General features: G+C 36.5%; 1 pseudogene; it reads left to right on the top strand.

The window, feature by feature from the left end:
- LOC138145408 (small ribosomal subunit protein mS40 pseudogene) overlaps positions 1-9,118 on the top strand; it is a 39,242-nt pseudogene extending 30,124 nt beyond the window's left edge.
- Positions 9,119-13,512: the final 4,394 nt, after the last annotated feature.

The raw sequence follows: 13,512 nt of genomic DNA, 5'->3' as shown, positions 1-13,512 counted from the left end.
GAGAGAGAGAGAGAGAGAGAGAGAGAGAGAGAGAGAGAGAGTGTATGTTTTTCACAGGCATGGAGAAACCTGCAAGTGTATCCTTCAATTGTCTCTCATTGTGAGACATGTTTTATTCCAGATACAATTTTGCTACTGTCTTATATAAACATGATACTAGGATTTTTTAGCACTATAAATTATTGCCAGAAGAAATGCTAACTCATGAAACTCAGCTCACACAAAATGCTACTTATTTTAAATAAATGAATCCCATTCCAATAAAACTAGCTGCCCTTTTTTTCTGCACTTTCTAGTCAAGGCTTTTAATCTTAGACTAGAATTTTGGTGACTGTAGAGACTATAGAAAAGAATGAACAAAACATTTTGATCAAGTTATAGGAAGTGGACCTTTCTCAAAGGGTCAACTCCACTGAAAACAGTCATGTACTTTTTCCTTTTGCTAAGAGGATCAGAGAAGTCTTTGGTCCCCAGTGACTAGCATTTGCCTCCAGAAGATTAAAGGTTGCTTAAGGTTAAGGAAGATGGATTCTCCAGAAAAGCTTCAGTCTGCAGTCTATAAAAGTATATTGTGACATGCTTCATGTTTTTCATGTTTTTTTAGTCTATTCACATTTTTTAGTCCTCTTCCTTTGTTATCATGTCCTTGGACTTCTAGAGAAAGCGCAACATGGTGGGGATGGAGGTATAGTTTTTTCCTTCCTTCACCTGAGAAAAGAAAAGGGTATATAGAAGCATATTAAAACATTCAGCAGCTTTTCCTTGCCCGGGGAAGATTGAGGGGGAAGTTTCTCAATCTCTAATTTCTATCTGCCTTTTTCTGGCCTTTTTGTTTTCCTTTAGGTGTTCAGGTCTGAGACTAATGATTATAACAGACTCTAGGGATTACCTAATAGGTAATATTGTGTTCATGAATTCCTGACTTGAAAAGTTAGGAACTAGCCTTCTAAAAGTAAATCACCTAAACTGGGCACTTTTCAGCAATGAAGACCTTCCTCATTAGAATCTCTTTATAACTATCAAACTAAAGCTATGCCCTGAGGGACCAAAAGATCTGGTCTTTGATAACCCTAAATGATATTGCTCTTCCTTCCACAAAGCATTATATCTCCCAACTCCAGCTATATTCAGTGACTCTTCTCAAAGTTGGTAACTCTTCTTCACCTCTGCTTCCTGTCTTTCTTGGCATTCTTCAAGTCTCAACTAAATTCCCACTTTCTTTAAGAAACCTTTCCTAATTCACCTTAGTGTTAGTTTCTTCACTCTGTTGATGATCTACTATTCAGTATATACATACATATGTGTGTATACAGAGAGGAGAAGGAGAGGGAGAGGGAGAGAGAGAGAGAGAGAGAGAGAGAGAGAGAGAGAGAGAGAGAGAGAGAGAGAGAGAGAGAGAGAAATAATTGTAAATAGTTGTTTTCATGTTGTCTCCTCAACTAGATTATCGTTTGAGTTTCTTTGTATCCCAGTGCTTAACAAATTTTAGACACCTTAAATTAAGAAATAGTAAGTAAGTAATATCACTGAGTAGTGTAGATGATGCAAGTCTGAGGTGAATGGGAATTAGTTCAATATCCCACAAGTTGTCTTTGCCTTCTCAGAGAAGTCTCATGAATATAAATGGACTTTTTGGAGTATTTTTGTATTTCTGTACATGTTTATCCTTCCCTATAAGTCCTTTGCTTTTCATGTATTTTTATATTCATATATTACAACTTGTTCAGTCATTCCCCATTGATGGGCATCTCAGTCCAATTCTTTGCCAACACTAAAAGAGCTGTTATAAATATTTTTGAGCATGTGACTCCTTTCACTTTTTTAATGATCTCTTGGGGTACAGACTTGGAAGTGCTATTGCTCGGTCAAAAGGTGTGCAGTTTCATAGCCCTTTGGGCATAGTTCTAAATTGTTCTCCAGAATGGTTAGATCAATCCACAACTCTACCAACAATGCGTAAACATTCCAATTTTCCCAAATCTTCTCCAACATTTATTATTTTCATGTTTTGTCATGTTAGCCTATCTGATAGATATCTCACATTTTTTCCAGTGGAGCTCAGGCAGAAATTGTTCAGGTAATTTGCTATCCTACTAAAATTCTTTTATATTTAATGTTCTACCAATAACTGAATAAGTAGGAAAAAATACACATGTAACTGAATGAAAGTTTTGAATTAAAAGCAATTTTTCAAGTTTATTAACAGCATCTTCAGGAGAGTCCCAGTAGCAAAAGAGGCACCAAGTATGATGTGGACCTCTTCTGATTTCCACATGGCTTTGATTTTTTCTTCGAGGTCTTTATATTTTAGAAGCTTTTTGTTTGATATTGTGTGAAGATTGTTAGTGCTTCATATGGTGGCATTTACTAAAAGCTACTGTTCTTAAATTTAATGATTCATGGCAGTTATATAGGTGGGCAAAATTTCTGACTATGATGATACTCTAGTTCCAATACAATCTATTGATTGAATTTCCTAGTATATTTCACAGTTTTAGTTTATAGATAGGAATTTGTCACTTGATTTTTGAAAGATAGTGAACTTCTAATGTGCAATTCTAGCAGCCAAGTGGCATCTTTCTAGTAATTTGATAGGTTCCAAATTTTTGCAATCTATAATGATGAATTCCAGTTTCTACCCTTTCCTTATATAATCTTCATTAATCACCAAGTCCTTATTCCCTAAGTATAACCCTCCTGGAATTTCTTGTGACTTGGTCACAAATTACCATCATAAAAGCTTTTCTTTTCTCTTTATTTTGAAATATGCATTATTCGTATACTTAAAAAGTTGTCCATTGAAACTTATGATACAGTTCTCTAAAAGCTGCTTATCACTGGAAGAATGGCCTTTCATTTTTGTGGACAAATATGTGTGATTCAACCATTTGTTCAATGCGTCTTTCTCTACATAATCTTGGTTGAATACATTGGATATGTAGGGCTTTTTATTCCCCTCTAGCATCTTAGCAGTTTCATATGCTCCCTTAGAAGTTAAGTTCTTTTGTTTATATTAAACTGAGGATCTTTATTGACTAACTTATGTCAGTCATTATTATTGCTCAGGGAAATGATGTCTACTTTTGCTGAAGTATTTCTAAAAGTATTAAATCTACTTAGCTTGTACTCTGAGAATTTATGTCAAGCATCTTCCTCCTTTTGAAAAGAAAATATTAATCTTTCTATAGCTGCCTAAAAATGAAGAGCATTGTGAAACTTTTTTTTACCCTTTAAAGATCCCTTACTATTCATATCATGTCAAAAATCTTCATTATGGTGGGTATTACATAGATTTTATTACACCAAATATGCTCTTCCATTGAACTTTGATTTTAGAATGTCTACCAATCTCTAAACATCCTTAGTCTCAGATTATCAAGACAAATGTTTTGTCTTGATAACACTGTGATCAATATGTCTTGCATGGAAAATGCATTTTAAGGATTGCCTTTATCCATTAAATTTGTCCTCCAGATTCAAACTCAAAAACTTCACTGTCTATTTTTCTTTGCCTATATTATGTTTAATTTCAAGATTTCTGTCAATCTTTGATATGAACAGATACCATTTTTTTCTGGCAGCTTTATGTTAAATGTGTCTTTCCTGGAAGAATCCAAGACATCTGTAGGTGTTGCCTTCACCCAGTGATACAATTTTACATATAAATTGAAGCTCAAAGCCTTCTCTCTCTATTTTACCCTGGCATACATAAATAATTATATATGTATCAAGTCTGAATAACATTCTTAAGTCTTTAGACAAAGATTATGTGAGGAGAAAAAGTTGTTTTTTTCTCTTTTTTTCTTTTTTAGTTTACATCATTCGTTTTCACAAGATTTGGAGTTACAAATTTTCTCCCAATTTTTTCCCTACCCACCACCCCAAAAGAGCAATCCCACTAAATATCCTCTCCCCCAATCTGCTCTCTCCCATGTCTTCTCCCATACCCCTGCAACTTTCCAGTAGGTCATGGTGGATAGAAAAAGTTATTTAAGGTGTTTTTTTTTCATAAAAGTATATAACAATGACATCAATGTAGAAGAAGAGATTAATAAAATGTTTTGTTATAACATTTTAACTTGGAAGCTGTACTTTCTTCCTTTTAGGAAAGATTATAGCTGTATGGCTAGGCAGAACAATAAAAGGTTTATATTATCTCCTTGAAAATGTTATGTTTTCTATTGATTATTCTTGACATTGGTGATTTGCTTCAAATACAGAAATTTTCTACTTGGACATCACACAAAGTTAGTCTTAGTTTTCTACCTTTACTTGGATCTCTTTTATACATAAAAATATATATGTGAATAAGCCATTGGAACAAAATTCAGTCAAAAGCTTTTTGATAATTAAGAAAAGTAATGAAAATGTCATGGTAGCATCTTTACATTATTGTTGTGTTGTTCATTATATTAATGATATGCACTATTTCTGCTTTGTATAATCTACTTTATATATTCAATGTTTTAGGTTTCTTGTGACCATAAGTAAAACTAGAAATTTTTGACAACCACCTTCATTATGGATTTTTGTTTATTTTCTTTGCTTCTCAAGAGTTTTTTTTAAATGATATTAATTTGCTTATTCTGTTCTTTACACTGCACTGATTTCTTGTATCTACTTAACCTTTTCACTTTCACTTTCAATTTCTTATTCAGATAGAATTTTTATGTGTACATATGGATTCCATTCTGCTTGGTTCTTTTTTCCATCCTAATTTGATAATTTTGCCATAGGATTCTATACTGTGTATACCAACTAAATACTGGTGTAATCATACAATGCCTTTATCCACATCTTCAATAGTTTTCTCAAATCACTTCCCAGGAAGTTGATTAATAATGCCCATCTTTGGAGGATGTTCCTTTTCTCCCATGGTTCTTACCAAATCAGTGGCTAGTACATATACTAGAATGTGCAAGTCCTAAAATGTGTTTACATTTTCTGTCAAATGATATGGGAAAAATGTATTCATACTCATTATATCAAATATATTTTATGAATTATTATTTTTGTTGTATTTTGCATACCAGTCAGATTTATGTGGTCAAAATCAATAAAGGACATTTCCTAATTCCATTATATGACCATATCTTTTCAAATTTATTTGCAACATCAATACTATTTTGATCATATACTTTTGAATCAGAAACAATTTTTAAAATATACATTAAGCAAAGATTTTTGATGACCTGAGGCTAAAGTTCTTAACTTTTTTCTCTCCTCATATTTTAGTAATCCTCAATTTCCTCTCCTATTTTCTTTTTAAATTGTTTTTATTTTTTTATTTTGGGGGTTTTTTATTTTTTAATTTTTTTCCCTCTCCTATTTTCTAACCTAAGCTTAAGGATGAAGTTATTTCTTACCATAACCCTATACTATTTGACAATATATTGTTGTATGACTTGAAACAGAGATTAACACTGATAAAAAGCAATGTTAATCACTTGCCTGTGACTAGTAACATGTTCCCTTCCTTGTTATCTTATAGTACTGGTGCAAAATCAAAGTATTCATCAGTAGCCCAGTTCATGTGCAATCAGGGGCAGGCAGGTAGCACAGGGACATTATACCAGGCATGGAGTCAGGAAGATCTGGGTTCAAATGTGGCCATAGATACCTACTGGCTGTGTGACCCTGGGCAAGTCACTTAACCCTTTTTTCTTCAGTTTCTTTATCTACAAAGGGAGGTAGAGAAGGATATGAAAAATCACTCTAGCATATTTGCCAATAAAGCCCCAATTGTGGTCATGGAGAGTCAGATGTGACTAAAAATGTCTGAGCAACATTAAAACAACAGCAACATGTGCAGTCATTTTTGTCTTATTTTTCAAGCTGGCAGCATTTGCACTGAAATATTTCTAACAAGTGAGATATTAGTATTTCTGATTTGGGCTGGTATATCATGCCTTTTGTGATAGATTAGTAGGACAGAGCACCATTCATTCTGTTGTCTCCATGTCAGGCTGATCAACACGACAGTTTTTTTTTTAAAGAGTAAGCCTAAAATTCTATGTAGCCCTGTCTATTTCTTTAACTTTTAAAAACAGCTGCATCAAAATGACTAGAATGTCAAATCAAAAGTGGTAATACCAGAGCCTGTTACCAATATATCAGTATTCTTACAGTTTTCCTAGATACTATGAAAGTTTAAGTGCACATGAAGTCCCTGCTGTACATCATTCAGTCTCCATTCCTTTGCTTTGCCATTGGCTCACTGTACTCACAGTGAGTGGGATTTTGGGAGGATGTTGCTGTTGTCCTTATTGTTGTCAATGTTGTTGCAGCCATTACTTGATAGTGCTGTTGTTGTTAATCCTTTGCTTTCAAAGGGAATCAACTACATCATAGAATGGTGTCTTGACTTGTGCATGACTTGGGTTTCAGTGAGGCAAACTTGCACAAAGTCATCAACCTCACTCTCTCTTCCAGAGTCACCCAAGTCCAACAGCAAGACAAATGTCAAGATGACTGGCTATGGATGGAGATACAGTGGATGATCTTGATGTCTTCAGTGTCTGACCAAGCTCTAAGCACTTTGCAGCACAGTTTCAGCTGCCTTCATGGATATAGTTTTCATTCTCCCATTCCACCAGGGGAAGTCTTCATGTGCTTTGGATAGACATCTCCCTAGTTCACCAACAAGTTAGAGTCTGTTGGTTACCCTCAACCTGATTTAGTCTATCTCATAAGATGGTTTTGCTAAGTTGTGGCTGCTGTACATGCTACAGCTTCTTGGAGTCACAGGTGAAAGCTGAGTGCCAAGTAGACATCAAAGGTTTCAGGAACAGCCCTGAAAAGGTCTTGGAAAACCCTCACACCAGAGGGACTAGTCATATACCCCTAATGGATAAGGATGTAGTGCTATAATATTTTTATACATCCTGATGAGAAGAGAGTAGGATAGTTTAGAAAATGAAATATAAATATAGTCTATATTCACAGATAAAAAATATAATTTTCCTTGACTGACACATCAAAATATACACCAAGCTCAATTGCAATTTTGGATACACTCCTCAGTAGATATATTTTCTTATAAATTTTGAGGGCTTACTTGAGAAATACAATCTGTGAATGTTTAGAAAATGTATTTAATCTACAAGTGGGAGGAGAATCCATATATACAAAAAACGTTTATAGCAGCTCTTTTTGTGGTGGCATAGAATTGGAAATCAAGGGTTTGTCCTTCAATTGGGGAATGGCTAAACAAGTTGTGTTATATGAATGTAATGGATGTAATGGAATACTATTGTGTTATAAGAAATTAAGAGTACATGAACTTCATAATAACCTGGATATATTTATACAAACTGAAGCTGAGTGAGGGGAGCAGAACCAGGAGAACATTGTACACAGTTACAGACACATTGTATCTATTATGACTAACTTTGATAGACTGGGCTTTTCTTGGCAATACAAAGCTATAAGACAACTCCAAAAGACTCATGATGGAAAAGGTTATCCACACTCAGAGAAACAATTGCAATAGGTGGAGAGTGGAAAAGCAGAGCTGAGGCTATGTCACCAGAGACGAACATCATGTGTTTTGGCACAGATAAAGTAGGCATTAAGTCAGCTTTAAATTATCTTCATTGCTGGGGTTCTATTGTCACACCAGATTAATATTTCTGAGAATTTCTGTCTGTTCTATGAGACAGTGAGGAATGAATGTTGATCTGGTTCTGAAAAATTTAATGAGTCCCTAAACTTTATTCATTTGCTCATGTGTGTTTGTGTGTGTGTGTGTGATACCTTTTGCAGGCTACTAAAGTGCATAGGTCTATTTTCATAATAATGCTTTTAGATTCATTGCATAAAATATATAGGATTACAAAGAAAACATTTTAAAAAATAAAAAATTTCCAAATATTGTTTGAAAATACTCACAAATTCCAAATTAAGAGCTCATGCTCAGGAGATCAGCCAGTCAGAAACTCATGGCATATCCATATTTGCTGGTGCATCTTAGAAGTTGAGAAACAGGTCCTCTCAATAAAGCTCATAGTAGTATCCTGTAACTCTCAACTCAAAATTATGTGATCCTTTAAAACTAGATTCAAGTGCCTATTCACTAGGAAAAACCAACCAATGGTAGCATCTTTGGGTCAGGAATTAAACTTCAATTCTTTAATTCATATATAAGTCCTAAATACACACAAGGTTTAAGGATCAGGTACAAAGACCTAAGAAGAAAAAGATAAGGGGAAAAGAGGGGTGTGAAAGGGAGAGAAAGAAAAGGGAAGAAAGGTAGAGGAGAGTAAGAAGAGAGTAGAAAGAGAGGAGAGGAAAAGAGTCAGTTCTCTGTTAGTTTTTCCATTTTGCATAAAAGTGTGCCCTAATCTCAAGGGACCCTAACTCCTAGAAAACATAAAATGAATTAATTCATTCAACCTACTGCTAAGACAACAATAGAACACCAAGATGGCAACCTAACTCTTCTATTTTAGACAGCTCTTGGGCCTCACACCTGTCAGAGGGGTCCACTGGGTGTAGGCTACTCCCAGGGCTCAATGCACCAAAGCCCCGCCCCCCCCGAGGAAGATTCTTCCATTCCTGTCTCCCTCTATCAGGATGCTCCTTGGGAATATCTGGAAACTGAAGAATACCTCGCTCGATATGGCTCCCATACAGTCTAAGCTGACTATCCACGAAACCACAAAGGTGGTATCCCACCACAGCAAACCTGAAAGACATGCATTCAAGGGAACAAAGTTGCTGGGAACCCTTGCCCTATCTGCCATGATCAGAATCTCCATGTGGATTTTAGAGTGTCTGTATGAAGCAGCATAAGAAGCTGACAGAGGCTATCCTGAAGGCCAGAGACCATGGTTTTCTCAGTTACCACATTCCACTGGTACAGCCATGGGATACTGATTTCATCAACTCCCATGGAGCTGTGGGCTATACCACAGTGTCTCCTGCTCTAGCTGCAGGTACCTCCTGGTATCCATAGTACACTTGGCAGCAGCCACCTAAGAGACAGCTGGCCCATCTTCAAAGGCTATATCAAGGCCACCTTAAGGAAGAGAGTGGACCCCCACCAGAAATGAAGCCCATACTTGCATCACAAACTAAAGTTCTCCCTGAGGACACGGAATCTACAAGTGTCCCCTAGAAAGGAAGTGATGGATGTACTCTGTGGTGTTCCAGAGCTTAAGGATAGGTGCTAGAAAGCCTAAATTGAGCTGATTCTTATCACTACCCTTTTTAGAAATGGGTAGAATAATGGCAAGCTCTGACCTACAGGAAAAGAGAAAACAGGGAGAAGGTGAAATGAAGCATTGTCTGAATAAATGTTTTTGGTCGACTTCACTTCATGCTGCTTCCCCTACCCCATATTTTTAAGTTTCAGGGGGAGTGCCTAACTTGTCAAGGCAATGCTTTATAATAAAAATTCTTTTATTAAATAAAAGACAACACTAGAAACATGACTAAGGAATAAATAAGAAGTAATTGACATCATCCCCTGCTGACAAAGGAGACATATAGATGCAAAGGCAAAAGGTGAGAGGAACGATAATGAATGTGAGGGCAAAGTGACTGTATGGTATCTTATCCTTCCACATCTACTTTGAAGGCCTACAAGCCTCATGGGAAGGATGCTAAAGAAGATAACAGGAAATCAATTATCATTAAGTTTAAATCTAAGGAGGATTATATCATTCATTATCAGAGTTTAAATCCTGGTTCTCTTGACACCAATTCCTTGTAAAATTACATGTAATAATGAAATTTGCTTAATTACTTTAGCCTTTCTGTCTTAGATCAAGTAGATAACTTTAACAATTATAAAAGTACTTAGTCACATTGTCTTTTTTCCTATCCTTGAACAGAAAATATTTTCTCACTCTGATAACAAATCCTGTCAGTTGCCTTCCAAATAATCCCTCCAAGAATGCACTGTTTCCCCTCTTTCCCCTCTTCCTTTACCCTTCCCTATTCTGTTCATCTATCCACATATTCTTAACTGTCACAAAATGATATTAACTAACTGTGTAATCTAGTGTGCCTGAAAAACTTTTACATGCACACATACATACATACACATACATACATATGTGGGTATGTGCATATACATAAATGCATGTGTGTATTATATATGTGCTAATATTTTTTTCCTAAAAAGCAGAATATTCTTTAGCATGAAAAAAATATATTTTTTTAAATTTTCAGTTTGGTTACTCAAGCTATTTGACCTCCAGTCAGCAGATCTAGTTGGTACAGCAAACACAGTTAGAACTGAAGTCAGGAAGACCTTAGATATTTATTAGCTTTGTGACCCTGGGCAAGTCATGTAACTGCTGTTTACATGTTTCACCTTCTATGAATTGAAGATAATACTAGTACCTACATAACAAGTTTGTTTTGAGAATTAAGCAATTTCATTCTTAAAGAGAACTTTGCAAACTTTAAGATGCTAAATAAATTCTAGCAATGATGATGACGATGATAGGATGTGAGATTCTCCCTGAACTCTCCAAGATCCTAAACTGAGAAAATCCCCAATAGATAAATAATACAGTATAGTTGAAAGAGCCTTAGGTTTGGAATCAAGGGGCCTGGTTTCAAATGGTGGGTTTGTTATACACTTTTAGTGTGAACTGGAGCAAATCACTTTCCCTCTATGCCTTGCTTTCCTTTGTGACAAAATGGGTACTTGGAAGGATGAACTCAGTGATCTCTAAGGTCCCTTCCAGTTCCATATTTGTGAATCTATGTCCTGATAGAATTTCAGCTCTATTACTGTGTGATCTTGGGTAAGTCACTGAAAAATATTGTGCCTCAATTTCCTCTTATGAAAGCACTAAAAACACCTTCCAATTCTAAATCCTATGTGTGTCTTATGAATACTTGCAGCCTTTTCCCTTTAGTCGGAAAAGATCTAGGTTCAAATTCGGTTTCTAGCTTTACTCCCATAAATACCCCCTTTCCATTTCAATCCTGTCTATAGGAACCAAGTGGGTAATAGAATTTGTAAACATTCTACTGCACCAACATTCCATTTAGAACTTTGGGAATAATTTATTCTATGATCATCTTCCTATTCAGAATGATCCTGCCCTATGGCTAGCAAATTTCAATCTCTTGCTTCCCTATTCCCATTAGATCAAAACCATCATCACCTGCCTAAATGAAAAATCTTTTTCCTACTTTTACTTCTACACACAATCTCGTTCTTATTCAGAGCATCCTAACATCTCCCCAGCTCCTATCTTTTCTAATGTGCTCCTTGGAATCCTTCTGCTCCAATATTAACAAAGTACTTTTCATCCAGGATCATTCCTGTTGTATGCCTTTTTACCTCCTGTCTTCTCCTGAAAATATTTTATTGCTGACAGAGATGTGCTGGTTAATGTTTAATAAGCAGCTCGGGGTGGGGCAGAGATAAAATATGCCAAACATACTAGTAAGTTTAATCAGTATTATTCACACTTTCTTAAGACTAGATAATCAATGAAACAATAAATCAAGTCCTGCTTTGTAATATTTGGAATTTCTAAGCTATAAATGCTCACACTGAAATTTTAATAATTGGCCAGCCATATGACTCCAGCAAATTCCTGATCCCTGATAATCCTGTACAATGTTCTTTATTTCTATCTCTATCTCTATCTCCCTTTTTCACTCTCATGTACATATATTCACAAGGCTATCAGAAGTCATCAAATTCCTTTACCCTTTATATGTAAGTCCTCATTCTGTTGTTGTTTTTCTTGGTGAGGATACTGGACTGGATTGCCTTTTCCTTCTCCAATTCATTTTAGACAAGAGGAACTGAGGCAAACAGTTAAGAAATTTGCTCAGGGCCACACAGCTAGAAAGCATGTTAGGACAGATTTGAACTCATGAAGATAAAATCTTTCTGATTCTAGACCTGATGCTCTATTCACTATACCACATCAGCCAACTTCCAAAACATTACCTACATTCTCGAATGACTTCATACCTGCCAATCCCAGTCTTCATCCCTGACTGATGCCATTTGCTGTCCTGTGCCTTTTCTAACACCCCAGCTTCTCAATTCATCAATAATTTTAATATTTGTGACTCCCATCTTCACTGTACCTTAGTCATCCACTGGGAAAATAAATATCACTCAATCTAAAAGTATTACTAAGCCTTTAGTATGTGCCCAGAATGGTGCTATGCTGAAGATATGGAGAAAAAAAGCAAAAATAGTCCCTGCCCCCAAGGAGATTATAGTCCCTAACTAATGGGTATGGAATGGGTATGGGATGCTCTCTTCATTGGTGAAGATCAATGTCCTGTACCTGCATGATAAGTGGGGAAAAGTTGGCATGAGGGCTAGAGAGAATACTGTGCTCTTCACCTCTGTATTTTCTCAAATTTCTTAAAATTCTTCAGGTCCTGCAGATGTTTCAGATGCTTCTGGCTTTTAGCCAAAAGAGAAGATAGATTATACCAACACCACTTCAGGTTGATGATGGGGAATAAGATTCTGGGAAGAAACTCAAAGAAAACACAAAGAGCTGAAGAGCGCAGAGTTCTCTCTCTCACTCTCGCCAAATATGCCCACAGGTACAAGACATCAATCTTCACCAAGAAAGGGTCCCTATAAACACCTATAAGACGTGACTATAAGTTGTAAACTTTTCCATAATAATATTTAATAAGGGCTGTCCCCCATATGTAACATGGCAGGTGTGATAGTAATGGAATATAAAGATCCCCCTGTATTTGCTTGGTTTTCAAATTGATTGTATTAAAACCCAGAGCTTGTTAATCCCACCTGTGGGATGGACTTGTTGATTTGAAAAGAAACTCCTGAACTGGGAGGAGCTGGTGACATAGATTTGGAGAGACAAGGGAGAGGCAGAAGAACTTTTTGGAAGCAGCACCCTCATGGATGCAGAGAGAGACTGAGAGGATTGCTGGGGGCCACTTTGAATCGCCCTGGACTTTTGAGACCTGCCCCCAGAGCTGCCAAGGACTGATGAGACATGGCTGTTTTGCTGGTACTTTGTCTGTCTGTTTTGATGTTGTTTTGCCAGATTTGTCCACTGGTGAAAGACAGTCCTGTTGAAGAAGTCCTGGAACCCGGCTGTTGGCTAAGAGCTCCTGAGACTGTCCTGCAGACAGAGAGTGAATACTGTCCACTGGTGAAGGACAGTGCTGTTGTTGCAGGGGTCTGGGAACCTTTCTGTTGGTTCCGAAGCCCTGAAGAAGGATTTTCTTGTTGTATGTTTACAGAAATCCTGGGAGAGGGTTTTGCTAATGTTTTCAGGGGTTCTAGGACTGTTCTGCAGACAGAGGATGAATTAATGAAAAGACTGGCAATGTATCTTGTGGCCTTGCTAAACCTTGTCTCCCCAGGAACTAAGATTGCTGAGAACTTGCCTCTTGTCAAGATGAAGAAAAGACCTCCATTTGGGTATTAAGTGCTGTGCTTAAACTTGATGTAACTCTGGGGTAGATTCAATTGAGATCCAGGGGTGGGGAACTTTTGACCTTTTTGTGTTCTATGGTTGAACAAATGAATGTACTTTA

This window comes from Petaurus breviceps, unplaced genomic scaffold (assembly GCF_028583685.1).
Source record: "Petaurus breviceps papuanus isolate PSGF00001 unplaced genomic scaffold, PetGlider_PUasm1.0 90734, whole genome shotgun sequence".
Taxonomy (NCBI): domain Eukaryota; kingdom Metazoa; phylum Chordata; class Mammalia; order Diprotodontia; family Petauridae; genus Petaurus; species Petaurus breviceps.
Note: the sequence above shows the minus strand (reverse complement) of the source record. Positions and strands in the feature narration are given on the sequence as shown.